The sequence below is a fragment of the Somniosus microcephalus genome, unplaced genomic scaffold (genome assembly GCF_052327205.1).
Source record: "Somniosus microcephalus isolate GS21.2 unplaced genomic scaffold, FLI_Smic_1.0 unresolved_chr1, whole genome shotgun sequence".
NCBI classification, from domain to species: domain Eukaryota; kingdom Metazoa; phylum Chordata; class Chondrichthyes; order Squaliformes; family Somniosidae; genus Somniosus; species Somniosus microcephalus.
In genome coordinates this window covers 169444378-169465483 of record NW_028225179.1, presented here as the reverse complement: position 1 = coordinate 169465483, position 21106 = coordinate 169444378, and the positions used below count along the sequence as shown (strand labels likewise).

The 21106-nt window shown below is 49.5% G+C and overlaps 2 protein-coding genes across 3 annotated transcripts in view; one reads left to right on the top strand and one right to left on the bottom strand.

The window, feature by feature from the left end:
• LOC147096539 (uncharacterized) overlaps window positions 1-21106 on the top strand; it is a 441550-nt gene that overhangs the window by 280650 nt on the left and 139794 nt on the right. The window lies entirely within an intron of this gene.
• Window positions 1-21106, bottom strand: part of LOC147096540 (uncharacterized) — a 256178-nt gene that overhangs the window by 146979 nt on the left and 88093 nt on the right. The window lies entirely within an intron of this gene.

Below are 21106 nucleotides of genomic sequence, written 5' to 3'. Positions count from 1 at the left end.
GGAGGAATTTCTTGAATTCCTCCCTCCCTTCCATTTCCTGATTTACAGCTATTTCTGGGATGTTACTTGTATCCTCTATAATGAAGACCGATGCAAAATACCTGTTTAATTCAACTGCCATCTCCTTATTTTCCATTATTAATTCCCCAGACTCACTTTCTATAGGACCAATGCTCACTTTGTTAACTCTTTTTTAAATATCTATAGAAACTCTTACTATCTGTTTTTATATTTCTAGTTAGCTTTCTCTGGTACTCTCATTTTTCTCTCCTTATTAATCTTTTAGTCATTCTTTGCTGTTTTTTATATTCTGTCCAATCTTCTGACCTGCCACCCATCTTTGCGCAATTATCTGCTTTTTCTTTAAGTTTGATACTATCTTTAACTTTTTTAGTTAACCACGGATGGTGGGTCCTCCCCGTGGAATTTTTCTTTCTCGTTGGAATGTATCTATTCTGTGTACAGGAAACTTTCTGGTACCCGGCACTGATGGGACCGAGCTGGTGCCGTTAGATCAAAACTGCCGGAGAAACCAGCGCTAATGTTAAAACATACAGAGCTTCTGAGCAGCTTGCAAGCATCTCGCTGAAGCTGTTGCTTAGCTACAGAGACGCTTGCAGAGCCAGGACTGGAGAAAAGTAGCAACAAAAAGAAAAAAAACTTATCTGAACCGACTCCTGAATTTTGCCAGTAGATAGAGTTTTTTTGGACATTTAACCTCCGGATAAATGAAGGTTTCCTGTATTCTGAAATATCCCCTTAAATGTCTGCCACTGCAACTCTATTGACCTATCCCTTAACCTAATTGCCAGTTCACTTTAGCTAGCTCTGCTTTCATACCTTCAGAATTGGCCTTATTTAAGTTTAAAATACTAGTCTGGGACCCACTCTTCTCTCCCTCAAACTGAAGGTAAAATTCAATCATATTATGATCGCTGCTACCTAGGGGCGCCTTCACTATGAGGTCATTAATTAATCCTACCTCGTTGCACAATACCAGGTCTGGTATAACCTGCTCTCTGGTTGGCTCCAGAACGTGCTGTTCAAAGAAACTATCCCGAAAACATTCTATGAACTCCTCATCTGGGCTACCTTTGCCCATCTGATTTTTCCCATCTATATGTAGAATAAAATCCCCCACAATTATTGCCATACCTTTCTGACAAGCTCTCATTATTTCTTCCTTTACACTCCATCCTACTGTTAGAGGGCCTGTACACCACTCCCACAAGTGACATTTTGCCTTTATCATTTCTCATCTCTACCCAAACCGCTTTGACATCCTGGTTTCCTGAACTTGGGTCATCCCTCTCTATTGTGCTAATACCATCATTAATTATCAGAGCCACCCCTCTACCCTTTCCCACCTTCCTGTCCTCCCTAAATGTCATGTACCCTTCAGTATTCAGGTCCCAATCTATGTCACCCTGCAGCCATGTTTCTGTAATGGCGATCAGGTCGTACTTATTTATTCCTATTTGCTCTATCAGTTCACCTGTTTTGTTTTGAATGCTTCGTGTATTCAGATGCAGAGCCTTTAGTTTTGTCCTTTTATTATTTTTGTAACCTCTAGCCTTAACTGTTGATTTACTCTTAGATTTGTACTCTCTATCCCTTCCTGTCACGGTCTGTTTATCATTTCCCATATTAATACCTTTCTCTCTTGCCTTGTCTCCACTCTTTGATTTACCACATCTCAACAAGTTTGATCCCTTGCCCCCACTATTTAGTTTAAAACCCTCTCTACCGCCCCAGTTATATGACTTGCCAGAACACTGGTCCCAGCACGGTTCAGGTGAAGACCGTCCCAACGATACAGATCCCACTTTCCCCAGTGTGGTGCCAATGCCCAGGAATCGAAACCCATTTCTCCCACACCAGTCTTTGAGCCACGCATTCATCTCTCTAATTTTATTTGCCCTATGCCAATTTGCTCGTGGCTCAGGTAAGAATGCAGACATTATTATCCTTGAGGTTCTACTTTTTAATTGAGCCCCTAGCTGCTCACACTCTCTCAGCAGAACCTCTTTCCTAGTTCTACCTATGTCGTTGGTACCAACATGGACCGTGGCCACTGGCTCCTCCCCCTCTCACTGCAAGTTCCTCTCCAGCCCGGAAGAGATGTCCCGAACCCTGGCACTGGGCAGGCAACACAGCCGTCTGGACTCTAACTGGTTGAAAGGATCAACAGTAATGGCGGCTGCAATCCCCACAAGCTCCCGCGCTCCAGCCGCCGCGCTGAGTTGTGGCTGAGCCCACGCCTGCGCCCCATAGCCCCGCCCTCTCCTCCTCCACAGGCGCCCGGCCCACACCGCGCATGCTCAGCACACACCCTGGGCCCCTGTCAATCATCCTCCCCCGCGCCTGTGCGCTTGGCCCCTGAGCTCCAGGCTGCTGCGCGGGGCTTTCTTTGTAAAGTCGGTGTTGGTGAAGAGCCGCAATCAGTGAGGGAAAGTGAGTTTTCCCCCAGATCCGATTGAGATCAGAGGAGGGGAGAGAATAAAGGGGAATCCAAACCTGAGAGTCCGAGGGCTCTGCAGGCACTGAATGGAGCGACTTCACTCGGGCGGAGCCGGAGAGTGCCTCAGGGGCACGTGACTGTGGGCAGCGGGTGGGATTGATGTGTCCGCCGACCAATAGGGAGAGAGATCGCGGGAGCAGTGGGCGGGCGGCGGGTGACGCGCTCTCCAACGTCTTGATGTCATAAAAAGTGCAGGCGTCATAACGTGTTTCTGCTGAGTGCTGTACATCAATGAGTCGGTCTTGAACAGAGCAAGTATGATTAAGAAGTTTGCAGATGATGCAAAAGTTGTCCGTGTGGTTGATAAAGAAGGAGAAAGCTGCAGACTGCAGGAAGATATCAATGGACTGGTCAGGTGGGCAGAACAGTGGCAAATGGAATTCAATCCAGAGAAGTGTGAGGTAATGCATTTGGGGAGGACAACAAGGCAAGGGAATACACATTAAATGGTAGGACACTGAGAAGTGCAGAGGATCAGAGGGACCTTGGAGTGCATGTCCACAGATCCCTGAAGGTAGCAGGACAGGTAGATAAGGTGGTTAAGACGGCACACGGGATACTTGCCTTTATTAGCCGAGGCATAGAATATAAGAGCAGGGAGGTTATGCTTCAACTGTATAAAACACTAGTTAGGCCACAGCTAGAGTACTGCGTACAGTTCTGGTCACCACATTACAGGAAGGATGTGATTGCACTAGAGAGGGTGCAGAGGAGATTTACGAGGATGTTGCCTGGGCTGGGGAATTTCAGCTATGAGGAAAGATTGGATAGGCTGGGGTTGTTTTCTTTGCAACAGAGAAGGCTGAGGGGAGACTTAACTGAGGTGTATACAATTATGAGGGACCAAGATAGAGTGGATAGGAAGGACCTATTTCCCTTGGCAGAAGGGTCAATAACCAGGGGGCATAGATTTAAAGTAATTGGTTGAAGGTTTAGAGAGAATTTGAGGCAAACTTTTTTCACCCAGAGGGTGGTGGGGGTCTGGAACTCACTGCCTGACAGGGTGGTAGAGGCAGAGACCCTCATCACATTTAAAAAGTACTTGGATGTGTACTTGAAGTGCTGTAACCTACAGGGCTACGGACCAAGTGCTGGAAAGTGGGATTAGGGTGAAGAGCTCTTTGTCGGCCGGCACGGACATGATGGGCCGAATGGCCTCCTTCTGTGCTGTAAATTTCTATGATTCTATGAGTGAGGGAGTCTGGGGGTCAAGGTTGACTGACAGTCTGTGCTGACCCTTGACCTCCCTTTCCCCCGCTCCCCAGGATAGGTTGCCCATTCCAGCTGCTCACTGTGGGGGTGCTCAGCTGATCCCGGCCTGGGATGCAGTTGGGGAGACTGCAGTTAGCCTCAGTGCCCTGGGCTCCTGCTACTGATCACTGTCCAGTCACCCCGGCAGCAAAGGCCGAGTCTGCAAAGGGGGCTTGATTTTGTCTGTGATGCCCCCCCAAGGTTGAATAGGCTGCCAACAGTCACTGCACACCCTCACACATTGGCCACTCGTAGGGGCACTAGAAGGCAACCAGTGACTGTGGGACTGTATCCCAGCGGATACCCGCCCTTCACAATAGAGGGAGGGAAACTTGAATGACAGTTTAAAAAACTAAAAAGGGCAGGGGGAGTTCTCCCTGTGTCCTGGGGCCAATGTTTATCGCTCACCCAACATCACCAATACAGCTTATCCAGTCATTATCACACTGCTATCTGTGTGAGCTTGGTGTGAGTGAATTCACTGCCACGTTTCCTGCCTGAAACCCTCATCCAAACCTTTGTTACCTCCAGACTCGACTGTTCGTACCCTAACTCGCACCAAGTCCCGTTCACCCTGTGCTCGCTGACCTACATTGGCTCCCGGTCCAGTGATCTCATCCTTGTTCTCAAATCTCTCCATGGCCCTCGGTCTCTCCCTATCTCTGTAACCTCCTCCAGCCCCACAACCCTCCCCGATCTCTGCGCTCCTTGATATACGATGATCAGCCATGATCTCATTGAATGGCGGAGCAGGCTCGAGGGGCCGAATGGCCTACTCCTGCTCCTATCTTCTATGTTTCTATGTTTCCCACCCCTCCAGCCAAATCCTCTGGTAGTCTCCTAGCTCGTCCTGTCATTAATTCATAGGGGGTCAGTCCGGTCGTTCGTCCTGGGGTGGCTCGCAGCCTCATTAGTATGCTGGGTAATGTTTCCGACCATCCCTTCCCTGTTTCTTGGATGACTTTTGTCAGTGTGTTTTTCAGTGTCCTATTCATTCTTTCTACCATCCCCGAGCTCTGGGGGTGATATGGGATGTGATATTTTGTGTCACATGTAGCAGCTTACAGATTTCTTTCATTATTTTGCTGGTGAAATGAGTGCCGTTGTCTGAGTCAATTTGCAGAGGCACTCCCCAACGGGGTATAAGCTCGGTAGCCAATATTAGTGCAACTGTTTTTGCAGAGCAGTCTCGGGTGGCAAAGGCTTCCACCCAGCTGGTAAATTGGTCAATTATTACCAGGCAATATTTCTTCCCCCGGTCCTGCGCTAAGGGGCCGGTGAAGTCAATTTGTAAGTTTTCCCAGGGTCCTTGGGGCCTGGGTTGGTTTGCTACTCTAACTCGACATCTCTGTCCTACATTATTCTTGCGCACATTACACAGCGGTGGCAATATTTTGCTACTTCCCGACCCATCTTTGGCCACCACCAGTACTGTGTCAGTAGGTGCAACATGTTACTTCTGCCAGTATGTGTTACACCATGGTATAGCGCCATCAGTTGTTGTCTACAAAATTCCGGTGCCGCCACCTGGTTACGTGGGCCCCATTTCCAAATTCCATCTTGTAATTGCGCGCCAGCTTGTCTCCATTTCTCCTTTTGCTCTTTACGAGTATTTTCTTGTAGCTCCATTATATTCACTTCCTGTACCCCACTGACTATCATGACCATATTTATTTTGTTTTTGAACGCGTCCTCTGGTTGCATTTCTTCCGCAGCTAGTTTTGCGGCTAGATCTGCATACCTATTCCCCATCGGGGCCTGGTACTGGGGTTCATAGAAACATAGAAGGTAGGAGCAGGAGTGGGCCATTCGGCCCCTCGAGCCTGCCCCGCCATTCAATGAGATCATGGCTGATCATCCAAATTCAGTACCCTGTCCCTGCCTTCACCCCATATCCCTTGATCCCTTTAGCCTTAAGAAATATATCCAACTCCTTCTTGAATATATTTAATGAATTGGCTTCCACTGCCTTCTGTGGTAGAGAATTCCACAGGTTCACCACTCTCTGGGTGAAGAAATTCCTCCTCATCTTTGTCCTAAATGGTTTACCCCTTATCCTTAGACTGTGACCACTGGTTCTGGACTCCCCGGCCATCGGGAACATCCTTCCTGCATCTAGTCTGTCTAGTCCTGTTAGAATTTTATAAGTTTCAATGAGATCCCCTCTCATTCTTCTAAACTCCAGCGAGTATAAGCCCAATCGACCCAATCTCTTCTCATACGTCATTCCTGCCATCCCAGGTATCAGCCTGGTGAATCTTCGCTGCACTCCCTCCATGGCAAGAACATCCTTCCTCAGATAAGGCGACCAAAACTGCACACAATACTCAAGATGTGGTCTCACCAAGGCCCTGTACAACTGCAGCAAGACATCATTGTTCCTGTACTCAAACCCTCTCGCTACGAAGGCCAACATACCATTTGCCTTCTTAGCCACCTGCTGCATCTGCATGCTTACCTTCAGCGACTGGTGCACAAGGACGCCCAGGTCTCGTTGCACTTCCCCTTCTCCCAATCTATTGCCATTCAGATAATAATCTGCCTTGCTGTTTTTGACACCAAAGTGGATAACCTCGCATTTATCCACGTTATACTGCACCTGCCATGCTTCTGCCCAATCACCCAACCTGTCCAAATCATACTGGAGTCTCTCGGCATCCTCCTCACAGCACAAATGCCCACCCAGCTTTGTGTCGTCTGCAAACTTGGAGATATTACATCTAGTTCCCTCGCCCAGATCATTAATATATATTGTGAATAGCTGGGGTCCAAGGACTGATCCCTGTGGTACCCGGCTAGTCACTGCCTGCCACTCGGAAAAAGAGCCGTTTATTCCAACTCTTTGTTTCCTGTCTGCCAACCAGTTCTCTATCCAAGTCAATACCTTGCCCCCAATCCCATGTGCGTTAACTTTACACGCTAATCTCTTATGCGGGACCTTATCGAAAGCCTTCTGAAAGTCCAAATACACCACATCCACTGGTTCTCCCTTATCTATTTTACCAGTTACATCCTCAAAAAATTCCAGTAGATTAGTCAAGCATGATTTACCCTTTGTAAATCCATGTTGACTTTGTCCGATCCGGTCACTTGCTTCCAAGTGCTCTGCTATTACATCCTTTATAATGGACTCTAGCATTTTCCCCACTACCGATGTCATGCTTACCGGTTTGTAATTCCCCGTTTTCTCTCTACCACCTTTTTTGAACAGTGGGGTAACATTAGCTACCGTCCAATCCATGGGAACTGTTCCAGAGTCTATCGAATTTTGGAAGATGACCAGCAATGCATCTACTATTTCTGGGGTCACTTCCTTCAGTACCCTAGGATGTAGATTATCAGGCCCTGGGGATTTATCGGCCTTCAATCCCGTCAATTTCCCTAACAGCATTTCCTTACAAATATTGATTTCTTTCAGTTCCACCCTCTCATCAGACCCTATGTTCCCCGACATCTCTGGGAGGTTATTTGTGTCCTCCTTTGTGAAGACAGAACCAAAGTATGTGTTTAAGGCCAGGACCAGTACAAGATAGATTAAGGCGATACTTAATACAACTAAATCAGGAGGTACAAGCACTAAATAAAGAAGTAAGGAACCAACAACAGATTAAAGATCTAGAAAGGCAGAATGCTGGACTTAAACCAGACGAGTTGCCCAGAATAGGTCAACAAGTAATGACGCAAGTTATCGGAAGAAAGGGAATGGGGCCCGTTGGATGGGGCCATGTACTGTATTAATGACAAGTGATACGTGTGTTTGTCTACAGGAACCGATGGGTATGTGATGGAAGCAATGGACCCAGGTGAAACCATTTAACACTAAAGACCCCCATTCTACCCTCTCCTCTAGGGGAAAGAGCTCGGAAGATGACCAGACCTCTGTTTACATTACAGATAAACATGGATCCAGTCGACCCTTTATATCAGAGGGTCCGTCTCGGGGAGAAGAAGCTCTCCCGGTTTACCCTTACACCTGAGAACTCATTTTTAATGTGGAAGCAAGTCATCCTCGGTTCCGAGGGACTGCCTAAGAAGAAAGAAGAAGATATAATTGGAGTAAGACTTCTTTACTCCTGTACTCAAATCCTCTTGTAATGAAGGCCAGCATACCATTTGCCTTCTTAACTGCCTTTCACGACCACCAGACGTCCCAAAGTGCTTTACAGCCAATGAAGTACATTTGAAGTGTATTCACTGTTGTAATGTGGGAAACGCTGCAGCCAATTTGCGCACAGCAAGCTCCCACAAACAGCAATGTGATAATGGCCAGATAATCTGTTTTTTCGTCATGTTGATTGAGGGATAAATATTGGGCTCAAAACACCGGGGATAACTTCTTCGAAATAGCACCACGGGATCTTTTACGTCCACCTGAGGGGGCAGGCGGGGGCCTCGGTTTAACGTCTCACCCTTCGGACGGCACCTCCGACACTGCAGCGCCCCTTCATTACTGCCCCTCCGACAATGCGGCTCTCCCGTGGCACTGCCCCTCCGACAATGCGGCTCTCCCGTGGCACTGTCCCTCCGACAGTGCGGCGCTTCCGCAGTACTGCCCCTCCGACGGCGCGGCGCTCCTTCATTACTGCCCCTCCGACAATGCGGCTCTCCCGTGGCACTGCCCCTCCGACAATGCAGCTCTCCCGTGGCACTGTCCCTCCGACAGTGCGGCGCTTCCGCAGTACTGCCCCTCCGATGGCGCGGCGCTCCCTCAGTACTGCCCCTCCGACAGTGCGGCGCTCCCTCAGCACTGTCCCTCCGACAGTGCGGCGCTCCCTCAGTACTGCCCCTCCGACAGTGCGGCGCTCCCTCAGCACTCTCCCTCCGACAGTGCGGCGCTCCCTCAGCACTGTCCCTCCGACAGTGCGGCGCTCCCTTAGTACTGTCCCTCCGACAGTGCGGCGCTCCCTCAGCACTGCCCCTCCGACAGTGCGGCGCTCCCTCAGTACTGCCCCTCCGACAGTGCGGCGCTCCCTCAGTACTGCCCCTCCGACAGAGCGGCGCTCCCTCAGCACTGCCGCTCCGACAGTGCGGCGCTCCCTCAGTACTGCCCCTCCGACAGTGCGGCGCTCCCTCAGTACTGCCCCTCCGACAGTGCAGCACTCCCTCAGCACTGCCCCTCCGACAGTGCGGCGCTTCCTCAGCACCGTACTGGAGTGTCAGCCTCGCTTTATATGCTCAAGTCCCTGGAGCGGGATTTGAACCCACAACCTTCTGACTCTGCTATCCACTGAGCCACAGCTGACTCCAGTCTTTTACACAGTTTCATCATAACTTCCTTGCTTTTGCACTCTACGCCTCTCCTAAAGCAGGGGGGTTATGATGAATTGTTAAACAGTTATTTTCTGCAGAGTGACCAAGGCTGTCTGTATGAAACAATTTTGCATTTGAAAGAAGCTTGTATTGTAAAGCTTCTGCCCCTTTGCCAGGCCTGCTGCCTGCGGCCCCTCTCCCAGATTCCAGCCCCAGCTCTGTGCTGCCTGTGGCCCCTCTCCCAGATTCCAGCCCCAGCTCTGTGCTGACTGAGCTGCTCTCACCTGGGGACAGTGCGTCACAATCGGGCCCAGCGCACCTGAGCTGGAGAGGAGGCCCCGCCCCCTTGCCGCGCCGCCATTGGTTGGAGGACCAGGCCGCCCAGTTCAGTCCTCCCACCTCAGCCCTCTTCCTATTGGTCAGAGCTCCCGTCAGTCAGAATCACATTGGTCCGGCTCACTCTGCCACCCCGCGCGGCTCAATTCGTTCCGTCCGGCGTCCACGGAGGTCCCGCCCGCCCGCCTCTCAGGTTTGGATTTTCTCGTCTTTTACTTTATAATCTCGCTCTCCGCTCCCCCCTCACCTCGATTTAAATCGATTCCCCAACACTTGACTTTACCTCGGCCACTGATTCCGCCTCTTCCCCGGGCCCGGGCTTCCGTCTGCTCCCCGGAGACCCCGCGCAGGCGCACTGGCAGCCTGGTGTTGTGGAGGGGCCGAATGAGCATGCGCGGCCCCGCCTCTCCACATTTAAAGGGACACCCACCCCCTTCACAATTAAAGGGACACCCACCCCCTTCACATTTAAAGGGACACCCACCCCCTTCACATTTAAAGGGACACCCACCCCCTCCACATTTAAAGGGACACCCGCCTCCTCCACATTTAAAGGGACTCCCTCCCCCCCTCTCATGTCCTCTACTGTGGAGGAGGAATTCCTGGAGTGTTTATGGGATGGTTTCCTGGACCAATATGCCGAGGAACCAACCAGAGATCAGGCCATCTTAGACTGGGTATTATGTAACGAGAAAGGATTAATTAGCAATCTTGTTGTACGAGGCCCCTTGGGTCGGAGTGATCATAATATGATTGAATTCTTCATTAAGATGGAGAATTAAGTAGTTGACTCAGAGACTAGGGTCCTCAATTTAAATAAAGGAAACTACGATGGTCTGAGGCATGAGTTGTGTAGGATTGATTGGGGAATGTCACTCAAAGGGTTGACGGTGGATAGGCAATGGCAAACATTCAAAGACCGAATGGATGAACTACAGAATTTGTTCATCCTAGTTTGGCATAAAAATAAAACAAAAAAGGTGACCGTGGCTAACAAGGGAAATTAGGGATAGCATAAGATCCAAGGAGAGACATTTTAATTGGCCAGAAAAAACAATAATCCTGAGGATTGGGAGCAATTTAGGATTCAACAAAGGAGGACAAAGGGATTAATTAAGAGGGGGAAAATAGAATATGAGAGTAAGCTTTCAGGGAACATAAAAACTGACTGTAAAAGCTTTTGTAGATATGTGAAGAGAAAAAGATTGGTGAAGTCAAGAGTAGGTCCCTTGCAGTCAGAATCAGGGGAATTTATAATGGGGAACAAAGAAATGGCAGACCAACTAAATACATATTTTGCTTCTGTCTTCACAAAGGAGGACACAAATAACCTCCCAGAGATGTCGGGGAACAGGGACTGCGGGGAGGATGAGCAACCTGACCACAGCACCGTGGAGCAGGGGGCCATTCAAGTGGGGGGAGTTAAAAGAAATGTTGTAGTGGTGGGGGATAGTATCATTAGGGAGATAGATAGAGTTCTTTGCAGCCGCAAGCGAGAGTCCCGAAGGCTGTGTTTGCCTGCCCGGTGCCAGGGTTAAGGACATCTCCTCTGGACTGGAGAGAAACTTGGAGTGGGAGGGGGAGGATCCAGTTGTCGTGGTCCATGTTGGTACCAGCGACATAGATAGGACAAGGAAGGAGGTTCTGCTGAGGGAGTTTGAGCAGCTAGGGGCCAAATTAAAAAGCAGAACCACAAGGGTAATAATCTCTGGATTATTACCTGAGCCACGAGCGAATTTGGCTAGGACAAATAAAATTAGAGAGTTAAATGCGTGGCTCAAAGACTGGTGTGGGAGAAATGGGTTTTGCTTCCTGGGACACTGGCACCAGTACTGGGGCAGGAGGGAGCTGTTCCATTGGGATGGGCTTCACTTGGCCAGTGCTGGGACTAGAGTCCTGGCGGATCATATAACTAGGGCTGTAGAGAGGGCTTTAATCTAACTAGTGGGGGGGAGGTTCCTAGAGAGCAAATAATAAAAATGACAACAGAGAAGGTCATAGACTTAGGTAGCAGTGGGGAAATTAAAAACCAGAGCGTGTCAGGAAGGGGCAGAAGGTATGGAGTAAAAGGTAAAGTAATAAAAAGGGCAAAAGCAGGAACTAAGTGTCACAAAACATCTTTGAAAGTCCTCTATCTGAATGCACGTAGCATTCGTAACAAAATAGATGAGTTAATGGCACAAATATCTACATATGGGTATGATCTTGTGGCCATTACAGAAACATGGCTGCAGGGTGACAATGCCTGGGAATTAAACATACCAGGTTATTTAACGATCAGGAAGGACAGGCAGGAAGGAAGGGGAGGTGGGGTGGCTATGTTAATAAAGGAAGGAATCACTGTAATACAGAGAAATGATATTGGGTCAAAAGATCAGGATAATGAAACAGTTTGGGTGGAGGTAAGGAATAATAAGGGGAAAAAACACTAGTGGGCGTAGTCTATAGGCCTCCGAACAGTGGCAACTCTGTTGGACGGAGTATCAATCAGGAAATAGTTGAGGCTTGTAATAAGGGAACATCTATAATTATGGGGGATTTTAACTATCATATTAATTGGACAAATCAAATTGGGCAGGGCTGCCTTGAGGATGAGTTCATTGAGTGTATTAGGGATGGGTTTCTTGAGCAGTATGTAACTGAACCGACCAGGGGGCAAGCAACCTTAGATCTGGTCCTGTGTAACGAGACAGGATTAATTAAAAATGTCCTAGTAAAGGATCCCCTTGGAATGAGTGACCATAACATGGTTGAATTCCATATTCAATTAGTTTGAGCTGTAAAATGTGAAAGGAAAATTAAAAATAAACTTTCCCAGGCTCACAGATCCTGACCAGGCCGCTTTACAAAATGGCGGCGGGCCGATCCCAGGCCCCGCCTCCTCCTTCGCCGCGATTGTTTGGAGGGCCAAAGCCCTTCGGTCGGTCCTCCAGGCTCCGCCTTCCCTCGCTCATTGGTGGAGAGCTCAGTGTCAGTCGGTGCACGCCGGCAACGTCGTGACGTTGCAGGGTGGGCGGTTGGAGCAGGCGGGAAATTAAATTCATTTAAATTAAATCTCCCGTCAGCCTCCTCTGTCCCACTCAGCCGTCACAAGTCCCGCCCCTCGGACTCTCCGATTGGTTGGAGGACCCGCCGCCGGCCCGCTCCTCCAGCCCCGCCCACTGGGTGCCGCTAGTCCCGCCCCTCGGGCTCCCCGATTGGTTGGAGGACCCGCCGCCGGCTCGCTCCTCCAGCCCCGCCCACTGGGTGCCGCTAGTCCCGCCCCTCGGGCTCTCCGATTGGTTGGAGGACCCGCCGCCGGCTCGCGCCTCCAGCCCCGCCCACTGGGTGCCGCTAGTCCCGCCCGCGGCTCGCTCCTCCAGCCCCGCCCACTGGGTGCCGCTAGTCCCGCCACTCGGGCTCCCCGATTGGTTGGAGGACCCGCCGCCGGCTCGCGCCTCCAGCCCCGCCCCGCTCGCTCCCTATTGGTGGGAAGCTTCCGTCAATCAGGCGGCTGGCCCGGGTGACGTGTCCCCGAGGAGATCACGTGCACCGTCCAAGTGCCGCCGCTCGGTCCGGGGCCTCGCGGACTCTGAGGTTTTTCTATTTCTCTCGATTCTCTCCCAATCCACCCCGCGCCATTCTCCACCCAATCGGAGCGGAGAAAACTCACTTCGCGTCACCGATCGCGACTCGGGAACCGACACCAAGGCCTTTCCCCGGAATGGCCCCGCGCCGACTCCGTCCGGCAGGATCCGAGTGCGCAGGCGCAGCTCCCAGTGGGGGAGGGGGTTTGGTCTCCTCTGTGCATGCGCGGACATTACCCTTGGTGACCGGGCGGGGTCGCTGTGGCGGACTCGGCCCAAACCGCCGTCCCGTGTGCGCATGCGCGGGCTCTCGGCTGTCCATCCACCAACCGCCAGAAGAGGTCGCTGGTGGGACCAGTGAAGAAAGAAAGACTTGCATTTATACAGCGCCTTTCACCACCACCGGACGTCCCAAAGTGCTTTACAGCCAATGAAGTACTTTTGAAGTGTAGTCACTGTTGTAATGTAGGAAATGCGGCAGTCAGTTAGCGCACAGCAAGATCCCACAAACAGCAATGTGATAATGACCAGATAATCTATCATTTTTTATGTTGATTGAGGGATAAACATTGGCTCGGACACTGGGGATAATTCCCCTGCTCTTTCCCACATTACAACAGTGACTACTTCATTGTAGTACTTCATTGGCTGTAAAGCACTTTAGGATATCTGGTGGCACTATACAAATGCAAGTCTTTCTTTCCTGAAATAATGCCATGGGATCTTTTACATCCACCTGAGAGAGCAAACAGGGCCTCAATTTAACATCTCATCCGAAAGACGGCACCTCCGACAGTGCCGCACTCCCTCAGCATGCACTGGAGTGTCAGCCTGGATTTTTGTGCTCAAGTCTCTGGAGTGGGACTATGAACCCACAACTTTCTGACTCAGAGGCGCGAGTGCTACCCACTGAGCCACTGGCTGACACTAAAGAGCAAGCAGTTCTGACGAATGGTCATCGACCTGAAACGTTAACTCTGTTTCTCTCTTCACAGATGCTGCCTGACCTGCTGAGTATTTCCAGCATTTTCTGTTTTTAATTAAAGAAACGAGGGAGTGATTGCTGACGGGAAGAATGTTGGGTTGTCCTGCGCATGCGCACCTCCCTGGTGGCTGAGGCGAAACACCGACTCGCCCCCACCTGAGCCGCTCACACGTACCAGATGTTGCGGCTCCGCATGCACGCCCGATGTTCCAACCACGGGGTTTTGTGTGCTGAGCATGCGTATTGCGGACTGATCGGGACGGGCGATTGTAGAGCAGGAGGGAGAGCGCGGGTGCCATGAGCACATGCGCGGGACTCAGAGTCAAGAGTGCTTTCTGGAGCGCGGGGGGGCTTGTGGGTATTACAGCCGCCATTACTGCTGATCCTTTCAACCAACCTGTGCAGCAGCTGGGGCCTGAAAATCAGCTTCACTGCCCCTAGGTTCGGAAAGGGGAAAATTAAACAACAGTTTGCCTCTGATCCTTTTCTGATCTCAATTTACAGGGTTATAGAAGTGGAGCAGTTACAGGCGGGAAGCTCAGACCAAACATCACGTCAAGATCTGACAGAGTCACGGGATTCATCAGGACCTGAATATCATCGGCCTTTGCACATGGAAGGAGAGAGCAGGGATCACAACGCAGACAAACCGCACACGTGTTCAGTGTGTGGACGTGGATTCAGCCGATCACCTGACCTGGCGAGACACGTGCACCGTCACACCGGGGAGAAACCGGGTAAAGGTGGGGACGGCGGGAAGGGCTTCAGTTCCCTGTCTGCATTGGAAGTTCAACGGCGCAGTCACCCCAGGGACAGTCCGTTCACCTGCTCCGTGTGTGGAAAGGGATTTGTTTGTTCATCCCACCTGCAAACACATCAGGGAGTTCACACTGAGGAGAGACCATTTCAGTGTCCTGACTGTGGGAAGAGCTTTAAAAGCGCTCAGTATCTGAAGGCACACCAGCTTGTTCACACTGATGAGAGACCATTTCAATGTTCTGACTGTGGGAAGAGCTTTAAAAGCCCCAGGGAACTAAAGCAACACCAACTTGTCCACACTGATGAGAGACCATTTCACTGTCCTGACTGTGGGAAGAGCTTTAAAAGTGCTCAGCATCTGAAGGGACACCAGCTTGTTCACACTGATGAGAGACCATTTCAATGTTCTGACTGTGGGAAGAGCTTTAAAAGCCCCAGGGAACTGAAGGGACACCAGCTTGTTCACACTGACGAGACAGCCGTTAAATGTTCTGACTGTGGGAAGAGCTTTAAAAGCCCCCAGGAGCTGAAGCGACACTGGCTCCTACACACTGGGGAGAGGCCGTTCACCTGCTCTGTGTGTGGGAAGGGATTCACTCGGTCACCCCACCTACTGACACACCAGCGAGTTCACACTGGGGAGAGGCCGTTCACCTGCTCCGTGTGTGGGAAGGGATTCATTCAGTCATCCCACCTGCTGGAGCATCAGCGAGTTCACACTGGGGAGAGACCGTTCACCTGCTCCGTGTGTGGGAAGGTATTCGCTCGGCCCTCCAACCTGCTGGTACATCAGCGAGTGCACACTGGGGAGAGGCTCTTCACCTGCTCCGTGTGTGGGAAGGGATTCACTCAGTCATCCAACCTGCTGAGACATCAGCGAGTTCACACTGACGAGAGGCCCTTTAAATGTTCTGACTGTGGGAAGAGCTTTAAAAGCTCTAACATCCTTAAGGGACACCAGCGACTTCACACTGATCATAGAATCTAACAGCACAGAAGGAGGTGATTCGGCCCATCGTGTCTGTGCCGATCGTGTCTTTGAAAGAGCTGTCCAATTTAGTCCCAAACCCCAGCTTTATCCCCAGAACTCTGCAAACTAGTCCTCTTCAAGGACTCGTCCAATTACTGTTTGAAAGTTCCTGTGGAACCTGATTCCAGCATCCTTTCAGATGGTGCGTTCCAGATCTGAACAACCCTCTGTATGAAAACAATTCTCCTCATTTCCCTCTAGTTCTTGTGGTAACTATTTTAAATCTGTGACCTTTGGTTACCGACCCACTTGCCAGAGTGAACAGTTTCTCCCTACTTGCTCGATCAAAACCCCTCATCGTTTTGAACATCTCTATTAGGTCTCCTCTTAACCTTCTCTGCTCTAAGGGAAACAATCCCAGCTTCTCCAATCTCTCCACATAACTGAAGTCCCTCATCCCTGGTACCATCCTGGTCAACCTCCTCTGTATCCTCTCCAAGGCCTTGACATCCTTCCTAAAGTGTGGTGCCCAGAACTGTACACAAGACTCCAGCTGAGGCCAAAACCCTGCAGCTGTACAAAACCCGGGTTAGACCACACCTGGAGCACTGTGAGCAGTTCTGGGCATCACACCTTAGGAAGGATATATTGGCCTTGGAGGGAGTGCAGCGTAGGTTTACCAGAATGATACCTGGACTTCAAGGGTTAAGTTACGAGGAGGGATTACACAAATTAGGGTTGTATTCCCTGGAATTTAGAAAGTTAAGGGGTGATCTGATCGAAGTTTTCAGGATATTAAGGGGAACAGATAGGGTAGATAGAGAGAAACTATTTCCGCTGGTTGGGGATTCTAGGACTGGGGGCAGAGTCTAAAAATTAGAGCCAGACCTTTCAGGAGTGAAATTAGGAAACACTTCTACACACAAAGGGTGGTAGAAGTTTGGAACTCTCTTCCGCAAACAGCAATTGATGCTCGATCAATTGTTAATTTTAAATCTGAGATTGATAGGTTTTTGTTAACCAAAGGTATTAAGGGATATGGGCCAAAGGTGGGTGTATGGAGTTAGGTCACAGATCAGCCATGATCTCATTGAATGGCGGAACAGGCTCGAGGGGCTGAATGGCCTCCTCCTGTCCTATGTTCCTAACTGGTGATTTGTAAAGGTTTAGTGTAACTTCCATGTTTTTGTATTCAATGGCCCTATTTACAAAGCCAAGTATCCCATACGCTTTCTGAACCGTCTCACCAACTTGCCGTGGCACTTTCAAAGACTTGTGAATATGGACCCCCAGGTCCCTCTGCTCTTGCACCCCCTCAAACTAGTCCCATTTAGATTATACGGCCTCTCCCTGTTGTTTCTCCCAAAGTGCATCACTTCACACTTATCCTCATTTAATTTCATCTGCCTTGTGTCTGCTCATTTCACAGTCTGTCTCTGTCCTTCTGAAGTCTGCTACTACTACACTCACAAAACGTGGCAACATAGTAAATAGTATCATCCGTAAACTTTGAAATTGTTCACCTACACCCAAGTCCAGGTCATTTATATCTAACAAGAAAAGCAATGGTCCTAATTCCGACCCCTGGGGGAGCCCACTGCATACTTCCCTCCAGTCAGAAAAACATCCCTCAGCACTGCTCACTGCCTCCTCTCCCTTAGCCAATTATATACCCAAATTACCATCAGCCCTTTAATTCCCTCTGCTTCTATTTTCAGAGTAAGTCTCTCATGTGGTATTTTATCAAATGCCTTTTGAAAGTCCATATATACAACATCTGCTGCACTACCTTCATCAACCCTCTGTTACTTCATCAGAGAACTCAGTCAGGTTAATCAGACATGATTTACCTTTAACAAATCCATACTGGCTGCCCCTTATTAATCCATGCTTCTCCAAGTGAGAATTCATTTTGTCCTTGACAATGGTCTCTAGTCGTTCACCCACCACTCACAGAATCACAGAAACCCCACAGTGCAGATAGGGGCCATTTCGGCCCATCGAGCCTGCACCGACACATATCACACCCGATCCCCGTAACCCCTACACCAACACATATCCCACCCTATCCCCGTAACCCCACGTATTTAATCCCCCTAACACTAAGGGTCAATTTATCATAGCCAATCCACCTAACCCGCACATCTTTGGACTGTGGGAGGAAACCGGAGCACCCGGAGGAAACCCACGCAAACACGGGGAGAATGTGCAAACTCCACACAGACAGTCACCCGAGGCCGGATTCGAACCCGGGTCCCTGGCGCTTGTCATAGAGTCATAGAGTCATAGAGTTTTACAGCACAGAAAGAGGCCCTTCGGCCCATCGTGTCTGCGCCGCCCATCCCTCCCTGTCCAGTCTAATCCCATTTTCCAGCATTTGGTCCATAGCCTTGTATGCAATGGCATTTCAAGTGCTCATCCAAATGCTTCTTGAATGTTGTGAGGGTTCCTGCCTCTACCACCCTTTCAGGCAGTGAGTTCCAGCTTCCAACCACCCTCTGGGTGAAAAAGTTCCTCCTCAAATCCCCCCTAAATCTCCTGCCCCTTACCCTGAATCTGTGCCCCCTTGTTATTGACCCCCCTACTAAGGGGAAAAGTTCCTCTTTATCTACCCTATCTATGCCCCTCATCATTTTGTACACCTCAATCAGGTCCCCCCTCAGCCTTCTTTGCTCCAAGGAAAACAACCCCAGCCTGTCCAGTCTCTCTTCATAGCTGAGGCGCTCCATCCCAGGTAACATCCTGGTGAATCTTCTCTGCACCCTCTCCAAAGCAATCACATCCTTCCTATAGTGAGGCGACCAGAACTGCACACAGTACTCCAGCTGTGGCCTCACCAGCGTTTTGTACAGCTCCATCATAACCTCCCTGCTCTTATATTCTATGCCTCTGCTAATGAAGGCAAGTATCCCATAAGCCTTTTTAACCACCTTATCTACCTGTTCCGCTGCCTTCAGCGATCTATGTACATGTACACCAAGGTCCCTCTGACCCTCTGTACTTCCTAGGGTCCTACCACTCATTGTGTATTCCCTTGCCTTATTTGTCCGTCCAAAATGCATCACCTCGCACTTTTCCGGGTTAAATTCCATTTGCCACCTTTCCGCCCATCTGACCAACCCGTTAATATTGTCCTGTAGCCTGAGGCTTTCCTCCTCGCAATTTACCACCCCACCAATTTTCGTGTCATCCGCGAACTTACTGATCATACCCTTTACATTCTCATCCAAATCATTAATGTAGATCACAAACAGCAAGGGACCCAGCACCGATCCCTGAGGTACCCCACTGGACACAGGCTTCCAGTCACAAAAGCAACCTTCCACCATCACCCTCTGCCTCCTGCCACTCAGCCAGTTTAGGATCCAACGCGCCAAGGCCAACAGTGCTAACCACTATGCCACCGTGCTGCCCCTGTAGGGGTCGCAAAATCCCCTCAGCCCCCGAAGATCGGGAAATATTAATCCACATCGTAGACGAAGACTTGTGTGATTTAAATTGTCTCTGGGTTGGAAAATGTTTTAAAACATACCCAGAAGCGCAAAAGGCTGCGTTAAAAAGCTCGTAAGCTAGGCAGCACTTGAACACTGGAATCAAAGAACTTTGTGAAAATCGCACACTTTAAGATTGTACATTTTATTAAAAGATGTACTCTTGAGTTTTGGACTGTTTAAATTGCCCAGGGCATAAAAATGGCTGAACAGACCTCATGGAAACAGAATTTTAAAAGGCAGCAGAAAAGGACAGACAGGCTGTTCGCATATGAAAAGCTCAGCGCTGCCCTGTAGTAAGTTTGAATGGAGCCCGAGCTGTCAGTCACCCTGTGGTATTGGGCGGGTCTGGTAACCTACAAGCTGCTTGTTTACACTGGGGAGTGGCCCATTTGAATCAGCCAATCATCGGACAGCAAGCACAATGGGTTGTTTACACACATCCATTCACTGAAATTGACTCTACTACGTGATGTCTCCATGTATGAATGGAGGAAGTTAAAAGCCCTTCTCTTGTGTATTCGGAGTTTTCGGTGCAAAATTGCGCACGGACCTTTTCGGCGCGAAAACAGCAGGGACTCCCAGGGTATAAAGATTAAGCCCAGGAAGTCCTCTGCCCCCTTTTTTGCCTCTTTTACACTTTGGACTGCAGGTGAGCAAGGCTTCTGACCCACTAGCAAGACAATCTAGGGAGAAGTAAAGGGGTGGTAATTTAAGGGAAATGTTGCTAAGATTGTAAGGTTAACATTGTAGCCATTTATCCCTCATTTTTGCCATCTGCCTTCCCCGGTTAAACAATTTTACCGTGATTACTTTGATCGTGTGGTGTAGTTTTTTTAGTTTTAATAAAATTTGACTTTCTTGCATCCAGACTATTTGTCCGTTTTTAATATATCATTAATTATAAGTTCCTCCAGTCAGAACTGGAGGTTTTTTTTTTAGCAATTTGAAACCGCTGATTGAAATTGGTCACAGTGCAGTGGCAAAGGCTGCCTGACCAGGTAAATTACCGTAAACCAGGTAAAGGATGCCCACCTACAAATTGGCAACCACGGCAGGACTGGAGGAAGTTTTTGATAGGATAAGTGGTCTGGATCTGGAGGAAGCATCAGCTCTTGCTTTTCTTGCTTTCAGTCTGTGGGTAGCCCTGCAGAAGTTAGCGGCAGCATGTAAGCTGACCTATTATAGTATAGGTGGCTGGGTTAAGAAGGGTGAGATGAGGGTGCGGGAGGAGGTTACAGAGGCCAAGAATCGGGAGTCAGAGTTTGAAAAATGCCAGGCGGAGGTAGAACGCCTCATAAGAGAGGTGAATGAGGCCAGAGATAGTGGGATGAGGGTGTGGGAAGAAAATGCACGCCTCACACTAGAGGTCACAAAATGCCAGGCAGAGATAGAGCGCCTTGTGCAGGAAGTCACAGAGGCTAGGGACAGTGAGCTGAGGCTACAGGAGGAAAACGCACATCTCCCCCAAGAAGCTAGCGAGGGCAAAAGCCACACGAGGCACAAGATAGAGTTCCTAAAGTGCCAAATTACAGAAGCAAAGAGTAACGAGATGAGACTGTGGGAAGAGAATGCCTGCCTCACCTCAGAAGTAACAGAGCAGGAGGAAAAGGTTCGGGAGGTAAAGGCAGCTCATAGGCTGGCCTGCGACCAAAGATTTAGTGGAGCAGATCATACCCCATTTAACAGAAAGATAGAGAGTTTGGGTATGGAGTTATTAAGGACTTGAAATAAAGAATAGATTTGCCTTTCTAATCTAGGCTTTATTAACTTTAAAAAATCCAGTTGCACATCTTTCAACACCAGTCTCCAAGCATGACTGGAGAGAACTGAATTTAAGATGGCCACCACAGATCACCTGACATGAACTACCAATGAGTTTACAGCATATACCTCAAGGTAGAAACAAACAACCAATTACAATACTTCTTACTAACAGAGAGAACAACCACCACATTCACCAATCACAATACTTCT